The 8,323-nt window shown below is 44.7% G+C and overlaps 1 long non-coding RNA gene across 1 annotated transcript; it reads right to left on the reverse strand.

Annotated features, from left to right (window-relative positions):
- Window positions 1-821: 821 nt before the first annotated feature.
- On the reverse strand, window positions 822-3,791 carry LOC122893133. The gene is made up of 3 exons (XR_006381581.1): window positions 3,708-3,791; window positions 3,441-3,512; window positions 822-915 (listed from the first exon to the last, which is right to left on the reverse strand). It is a non-coding gene; the product is annotated as an uncharacterized LOC122893133 (long non-coding RNA).
- Between the last annotated feature and the right edge of the window lie 4,532 nt (window positions 3,792-8,323).

An 8,323-nucleotide genomic window follows, 5' to 3' on the forward strand; every position in this document is an offset into this window, starting at 1 on the left:
CTCTTCTAGAGAAATCATTAACTCCTTGTCTCTTACAAGCAGGACATCTACTATTGGCTTTACAAGGCACGTGTAGAGTGAGGTGGGGGAGCAGGCCCTGGCAAGAATAGAAGCCAGAAAAGAAGCAGAGGGGAAAAAATCCAGCTTTTCCCCTCCTGGGGTTCCCTTCAGTTTCTCTGTCTCGGTATCACTGTTTCCTGCAGGGGCTTTGTCGCGAGCAAGCCCCTGCGTCCCGCCAGGAGGTCGCGGCTTATAAGAATGAAGAGAGATTTGTGAGATCTAACTCACTTGATCTTTATTGGGACGAGATCCGCACCACAATCGTCGAGGTTTGGCAGCTCGTCAGGTTGTCACGATGAAGGAGACGTCACCTCACAATCTAGACATAGAGGTCACCGCAGAAGTTGAGACGGAGAACCAGCGAGTGGTCGGCAACGAGACTGTCGGGGCGTCGGCAACATCGGCGATGATGTTCTCCCGACAGGGAACTCGCTTCACCTCAGTCCAACCCGATGCCTCTTTTATATGCTGTGCTAAGTCTCCTTCATAAACATATTACATCACTTGTTTTTCATATGCTTACACTCCACAAACACACACACATGTAAACATGCTTTTGCAACATTTTTGCAACATCATTTCACTGGTCAAAATACTTACAACTTATTGCTCTACGTTAATCTGCACACACATTAGTCTTATCACTACACACACATTGGTCTAGGCGTACCTGCCATGCTTGCTATGAATGTTTTTTACCTGTTTACATTTAGTTGGAGTAGGGGAGGCCTACTCCATTTTTATTTATTGCATTTATTAATTAAAGGTTCACACTCACTACAGGCTTCTTCGTCTTCTTTCCATCTCCGTCGTCAGTCATGCTGATTTCCGCTAGTTCATGCGTCAGCTTCCTACCTGCGAAGGAAGCCCAATCATCTTGTCTGCTCCACGCCCACCTCTCAGAGAAGCTCTACTGTGGCATTCCCTGGGTTATCCCCATCCTTGAAACTTCCAGCCAACAGGTCCAAAGCTGAACATACCAGCTTTGAGGGGAGGGGGAAAAACGTTTCCTTCTACCTTTCTGAATTCTTGGCTGGGGCCCCTATTCCAAAACACAGGTTAACAAAAGAAAAACAAACAAGTTTATCAGCATGTATGTCTCATATATATGTGGGACATACCCAGGGTGGTGGTTTCCAAGAGGTGGCTTAGAATTCAGGCTGAAATACCATCTTCAGCTTGAAACACAAAAGGGTATGGGGAGGCTGGTGTCCGGGGATAACCAGGGAAAGTTTGGTCCATCAGAGTTTTATTATGCAGATTTAAGTTGGTGGCTTCCCCACTGATACAACTTTTTTAAGATTCACTCATCCCTCTCTTCCAGGTACAGAAGGGAAAAAACCCTCACATATGCAGGTTTCTTTTATAAATGTAATTTTCCCTTACAAAAGGGTAACTTCTACTCTATTTTCAGAGCTTCTCCTCTGTCTACTGTTTCTTAATCAACTCAAAATAATCTTTATGCCAATGGGGCCTATTTGGGATGGAAAATTCTCACCCTTCACCTTCCACAACAGCCCACTTGTTTTCTTGCCTTTCCCATCTCAGTGAATTGAACCAAAGTCTGCTGCCTCATCCGAGCTAGAAATACTTGCCTCTTCCTCATGCACATTCAGTGGGTCAGCAAGGCCTGGGGATTCTGTGCCTTCATTCTGAACCTTTCCTCCTTGTGCCCTGAAAGCCACGTTCTTAGTGAAGGTCCTCAGTCTACTGAGACAACAGCTTCCAGGCCGTTCAGTCCTTTCTGCACCTGACCATGACTCGGCAGTTAAAGGAGATTTTTAACAACAAATCTATAGCATGGCATTTCCCTGTGAAAATTTTTTCTGCTACCACCTCCAGGATCAAGATCAACACTCTCGCAAACCAGACCCTTGAGCACCTGACCCAAACCTCTTTCCTGCATTGTTCCCAAAGCATGTTGGAGTCCAACCACACAAAACCATTTGTCATACCCAGAACACAGGAGCCTTCCTGCCTCTGGGCCTGCGAGACCTTCCCGCGGGCCCTCCTTTCCCAGTTTGGTGATTTCCCACCTGCCCAAGAATCCCAGCTCTACTGTCAACTCTGTAGATTTTCCTGTCTTCTCCCTGCGTCCAGCTAAGCCTGGTCCTTGTCCCCTGTGCACCTTCAGTAGCTCTTAAATGAGGGCCCCTTCTACTAGAGGGGGATATGGTGGTCTCTCATTTGCCTCAGCACCCCTGGGGCCCAATGCAGACACCAACCAATACTGCAGCAGCCTGTGGAGATCAACCCCTTTCCAGGCCCTGGGGAGGAGAACATTTTACTCTACCCTCTTAGGTTACCTAAGTCTGAAAATTAAGCTGACAAGGACAGATGAACAGGAGAAAAACCTACATATTTTTTAAATGTTTAGGAGTCCAAGAGAAGTCTTCAGAGAGAAAGGTAACGGAGCAGGAAGCTTTTATGTCATTTAGACAAAGGAACAGTGACTTCGTGAAGAATTGACAAAACAAAGGGATTTAGACCTCAGGGTAATCCAACTAGGGCTAGGTAGTCCTTGGAAGATCAGGGTTAGTTTAACAAGATTTGTTTGTAGATTGCTCTGATCCCATCTCTGTGGAGTCTGACTCCAGTAAAAGAAGAATTTATTTCCTGCTGCTAGTCAGAAAAGGGGGAGTTTTTCCCTCTGGGTTTGTTGCTAACTGCCTTCAGCTCAATTTTTTTTAAGGTTTACGGATTTATTTTATTTTTATTTATTCTTAAGATTTTATTTATTTGAGAGAGAGAGAGAGAATAAGTGGGAGGGAGAGAGAGAGCATGTGCTTGTGCACAGGAGCAGGGGAAGGGGGAGGGGGGAGGGAGAAGCAGGGAAAGAGGAGGGGGGAGGAAGGGGCAGGCTCCTCCCTGATCAAAGAGCCTGAAGTGGGACTCCATCTCAGAACCCTGGGATCATGACCTGAGCCGAAGGCAGACATTTAACTGAGCCACCCAAGAGCCCAAGGTTTATTGATTTATTTTAGAGACAGAGAGCACTTGCACATGGTGGAGGGGGGAGAGGGAGAAAGAATCTCAAGCAGAGCCAACGCAGGCCTCAATCTCTCAACCCCGAACCAAAATCACTCAGGCACCCTCAAAATAACTTTTATGTCAAAGAAATATATTTTGGGGGGTGACCTATCCTGGTTTCCTTCATGGGCTACCTCATAGCCACAGAGTCCCACATCTAAAAATGAAGGGTTGTAAATCCAGCTCCAAACCTAACAAATCCAGAAGCCCAGAGCAGGCCCAGCATTTTCCCCAAGTTCCCAGGGCACCAGCTGTGCTACCATCCCACCCACACTGAGTTTCTTAGACAACATTTACCCTCTTAAGAAGCTGAGAACGCAAACCCTCTATCCCCAAACCCCACAGCTTACTGTCTGCAGGAACGGTTCTCACTCCTCTGTCACCTTCAATTGGCGTAACCTTACGAGTCCAGAGACTCTGACCTTGGAAAAGCAAAGGAGCAAAACTTTGTTTTATTATAGAAATTCTGGAAAGTCTTGTCAAATCCTCAGCGGATCATCACATTCCTAGATTTCTCTTACCTTGTTGCGTCCCCCAGTCGTAGACTAGGATAATCCTTACCCAAATCCTAACCCAGTCCTAACCACACCTCCTTCTCCCCACAGGAGAAGACGTACCTTAGGGGCGTGTGGCTGCTCAGTCAGTAGAGAATGCGCCTCTCGATCTTGGCGGTTCTAAGGTCAAGCCTCAGACTGGGTGTAGAGATGACTTACACATAAGACAATCTTCAAATAAAACAAAACAAAAAACACCCTACCTTAGACCAGACCTCGGCGTCTTTATCAGACCGGCGTCTTTATCAGACCGTTCCCTTTCCCTATCGAGACACTATCAGACTCCCGTCTGGTGGTCAGCAATAAACTCATCTTCGCCTTATTAACAGGTTGTTTGGGAAGCCGGCAGTCAAGGATTTGTCTTCTCCAGGTTTCTCCTACCTAACAAGGAGACTGTTCGTTTGCATTCAAAGGGAGTTTGGTTCGCTCACCAAATTCGACAGTGAAATTCTTTATCTTTAGAGATAAGGCCGGTGTGCTTTGAGAAACCTGGCCTTGGCACTGAGACGACGATGCTTCCCGTCTCTAGATCCAAATCAGCCTTTGGCTCCTTCCCGGCGGCCAAACCCACCTGCGGCTGGAAATGCGATGACGTGGTGCCTTCTGAGAACTTACCGGCAGAGGGAGCTCTTGAAAAAAGAATTACTTGGAAGTCGCTTTTCAGGGACTGGAAAATTCCCACACAGGAGGCACCACTTAATTTTAATTATTGTAATTAATGGTAAATGCAAGTGGAGCTTCCACAGGACATAAACCAGAACAGGGACAGAGTGATAGAGGTGCCAACGGCGGGAAACCCAGCGGAGAGCCTTCCCAAAGTGGTGCTCAGATGAGGATTTAAAGCCTCTAGTGGGGGTTGCCTCCTTACCCAGTCTCCTGCAATAATAGAATTTTCCCCCAAGTAATTCTGAAACCTGCCACATTTAACTCGTGCCACATCAAAGTCGAAACTACTTACTCTGGGGCTCCTGAGAAATTATTCTTGACATTCATGCAGAAAGTCCCCCTAAGCCAGAAGCTGGCAAAAGTTCTTTTGGTAATAATAGGTATTTTCACTTTCACAGGCTATGCAGTTTCTGCCATAACTTCCCAAATCTGTCATTGTAGCTCAAAAGCAGGCACAAAAATTACACAACGTATGGGTGTGGCTGTTTCCTGACAAAACTTCACTTTCGGACCCTGAAATTTAAGATTCTAATTTTCACAAATCACAAATGTCACCCTTCTTTTGACTTTTTTTTCCCCCCACCCATTAAAAGATGTAAAAACCATTTTTAATTTGTGGGCCATCACAAAGGGCAGATTTGGCCCATAGCCTGTGGTTTGCCCAACTCCCGTTCTAAGCCATCCGTTGACCCAAACTTTTAACTCCCTCTGTAATTGCAACACCTCTTCTCTGACAGAATATCTCTGTGAATTTTTCTCCCCAAGACTATCCAAGAATATCCTTCAAGAACAATGAAGGAATCAAAACAGTTCTTTGAGGTCCTACTACGACTGAGCCGAAAGCTGTGGAAAATTCCGCCCTGGGTACAGGGGTTCATTAAAAACAAGTGATTTTCAAGAGTCAACACAGCTCACTGCTTTTTCTGGTGTGACTATTTGCTGCAAAACGCATGTTTTGCTGGGGAGGCTCTCCTGCATCAGCTCTGAGCGAGGAGAGAGAGTGTAAGCAAAGCCACATCCACCGTGGTCTTGGACGTGCGTGTGACTGAACTTCTTCAGTGGCTCTTTCCTTCTCTGTAAAGTGAGAGGATAATACTCTCTATCTCTCTATCCTAAGGGACATTAAGGAGGACGCCAAGAACCTGAAATGTAGCAGGGACTAACTGGACAGTAGTTTTCATTACCCAGAAGATAGAAATGACCCCTCAGAAATACTTCATCTGAGGTGTACAGGAACCAGCTTATGCTCCAACGTTAGCACTGGGTTCTACAGTGCTTTAGTCCATCTGGGCGGCTACTATCACAGAATATAGTAGTCCGTGGGGGCTGGACACCAGAGCCGGGGTAGATTGCTCACAGTTCTGCAGGCTGGGAAGTTCAAGATCAAGAGGCTGGGAGACTCGGTGTCTCATGAGGACCTGCTTCCTGGCTCACAGGCAGCTGTCTTTTCTCTGTGTCCTCACTCGGTGGAAGAAATGAAGGACCATTCCAGAGTTTCTTTGCTAAGGGCACTAACCCCATTCATGACCTGATCACCTCTTAAAGGCCAAATACCATCCCATTGGGAGTTAAGATGTCAACAGATGAGTTTCGGGGGCCACAAACATTCCGTGTGTAGATACGGTAATATGAATGGATGGTAAGATCCCGGAGATCAGGGGAACACACCAAGTTCCTCTTCTTCTGACACGCTTAATCACTGCCTGGCACCTAAGGTAAAAACACCTGTGCCTTGATGGAAAGCCATGCATCTCTCTGAGCACATTCTTCCCACTTACCTGATTCTGATCCCATGGGGTTCTGCACCGTTTCCCTGCCTTTGAGCTATTTTAGAGCCCGGTGAGTTATGGATAACTGATAGCCATGTGAAATGCTTCTTACTTTACACACGCAACTCAATTCTGTCTTGGGGAGGTTCAACTGACTTCCCTCTCCCTTTATGAAAGTAGACAGTTTTGTACCATTTGCAAATTCATTTCAGTATTTCTGATCTGCAAATATCTCTGCTTTTTGCCTTCTGCTTTGAAACAGTTTGGAGCATCTACCCGATTTCCTTATCAATCAATAATGAGTTATCAATCAATAATGAGTTAAAACCTTTGACATGTCGGTATTTTAGACCTGTGTGAGTCATGATTTTTAACTATTCTGTGGAAAATTATCTCCTCACACACCATTTAATCATGAATCTGAATTCAGGAATGTCTTTTTGGAAAACATTTGAACAGCATCCTAGGGGATAACTTAACACATTTCTTGCCCTTTTGAATCATCTCCTCTTATATTCTTATGTTCCACTTATATTCTCTTATATTCTACTCAGGACTCTGACACTAAATAGTTATAAGACTTTGAATGACACGTTTCCTCACCTGCAAAACAAGAGGTTGGAGGAGAAACATCATAAAGTGGCAGTTTTCAAACTTTACAGTTGAAGGAACCCTTCGCACTTTTAAAATTATTGAGAACCCTTGAATGATTAAGGCCTGGCTTATGTGGGTTACATCTATTGCCGTTCATCACATTGGAAATTAAAACTATTTTTTAAAATATGCATTTACTAATTCATTGAAGTAACAATAACAAACCCATCACATGTTAATAAAATAACATTTTTATGAAATGTAACTATGTTCTAAAACAAAAAGTACAGTGAGACAGACGGCATTTACATTTTTGCAAATCCTTCTCTTGCTTGGCTTAATAGAAGTGCTGGATACTCATATGTGCATTTGCATTCAATCTACTGTGATGTCAATATTACGTAGGCTCTAGAAGCTCTATTGTACACTCGTGAGAGAATGAGAATAGAAAAGGCAAATCACACCATAGCATTATAATTTTGAGCAATCAAACCCACAGAAAGGATATCAGGACCCTCAGGAGTTCTGGAAATATTCTTTGAGACCAGCTTTTGTAAAGACAACCAAGATGTCCCACAGGTGGAAGCAGTGATTTTTTGATGATGGGATGTACCAGTGCATCATGCAGACCATTTTAAAGCGACAGTTTGCTTTTGCAAACAGTCTGGAACAGTAAGCTTTTGCTCATGTGTGTACTTAGGCAAATGCAAGAGCCTCTGTTGCTCTGTGCTGGGATCCTGTATGACAGGCTGTGGTGGGATGTTGCATATTCCTGGAGTAGGGACAGGAAATGAGGTGGGGGTGAGGAGGGGAAAGGGAATGAGTACCTTTCTTATCTCTTTCCAAGAAGCTCTGGGTGAATTCTTGAAACTGCATTTGCAAGGGCCTCTGTCCTGAGATTCTTCCTGATCCCTTCTCAAATCAGGGCTTTTGGAATGAAGCCCTTGGAAGCCTCCACTGCCTCCCACACCCTGTTTCTGACCCTAGGAGGGTCACTGGGTTCTGAGATTACAGGCAAGCAGTTGTTAGAACAGCAGTTGGAAAGGGAAGGGATTTTCCCTTCCTGAAAGTCCTGAAAAAAATAAACACTTCGAACCTTCCCCGTCACTCTTCTTTCGTGGTTTTCCCTGCATGGGCTCCTCCAAGCAGGAAGTTATTTCTTGTGCAAGTGACCACGTGACCACAGTGAGGAAAAGGCAAGGATTGACAAGAAAGAGTTCCCCGATTTCGTCTTTCCAGAAAAACGGTCCAGAGGTTTGATGTTTACAAAAAATCTACTTATTCTACGAATGAGAACAGATTCAGAACTTTCTAATAGCCTGTTTCTCAGGTACTGGCCTTCCAATATCTACGATGAGATAGTAATGAACGGTTAAACTTTTGGGATCAAGACAGATGTAGATTCTTATCCTTGATCTCCACTTGATAGCAATGGGAACTTGGGGGACATGTCAACCTTTCCAGATCTCAGAGTCCTCAGCTGTAAAATGGAGGCAAATTATTTTGAATGTCTCCTGAAACTGACCCTGGATCAAGACCTTGGGGGAACATAGTTGAATGGTGGTGAGGGTTATCTCAGAAAGCAGAAAAGTAGGAAGGAAAAAAAAAAAAAGGAGACAGATAAGAAGGAAAAAAAATCAATAGGGTGTA

This window comes from Neovison vison, chromosome 13, assembly GCF_020171115.1.
Source record: "Neovison vison isolate M4711 chromosome 13, ASM_NN_V1, whole genome shotgun sequence".
NCBI lineage: Eukaryota > Metazoa > Chordata > Mammalia > Carnivora > Mustelidae > Neogale > Neogale vison.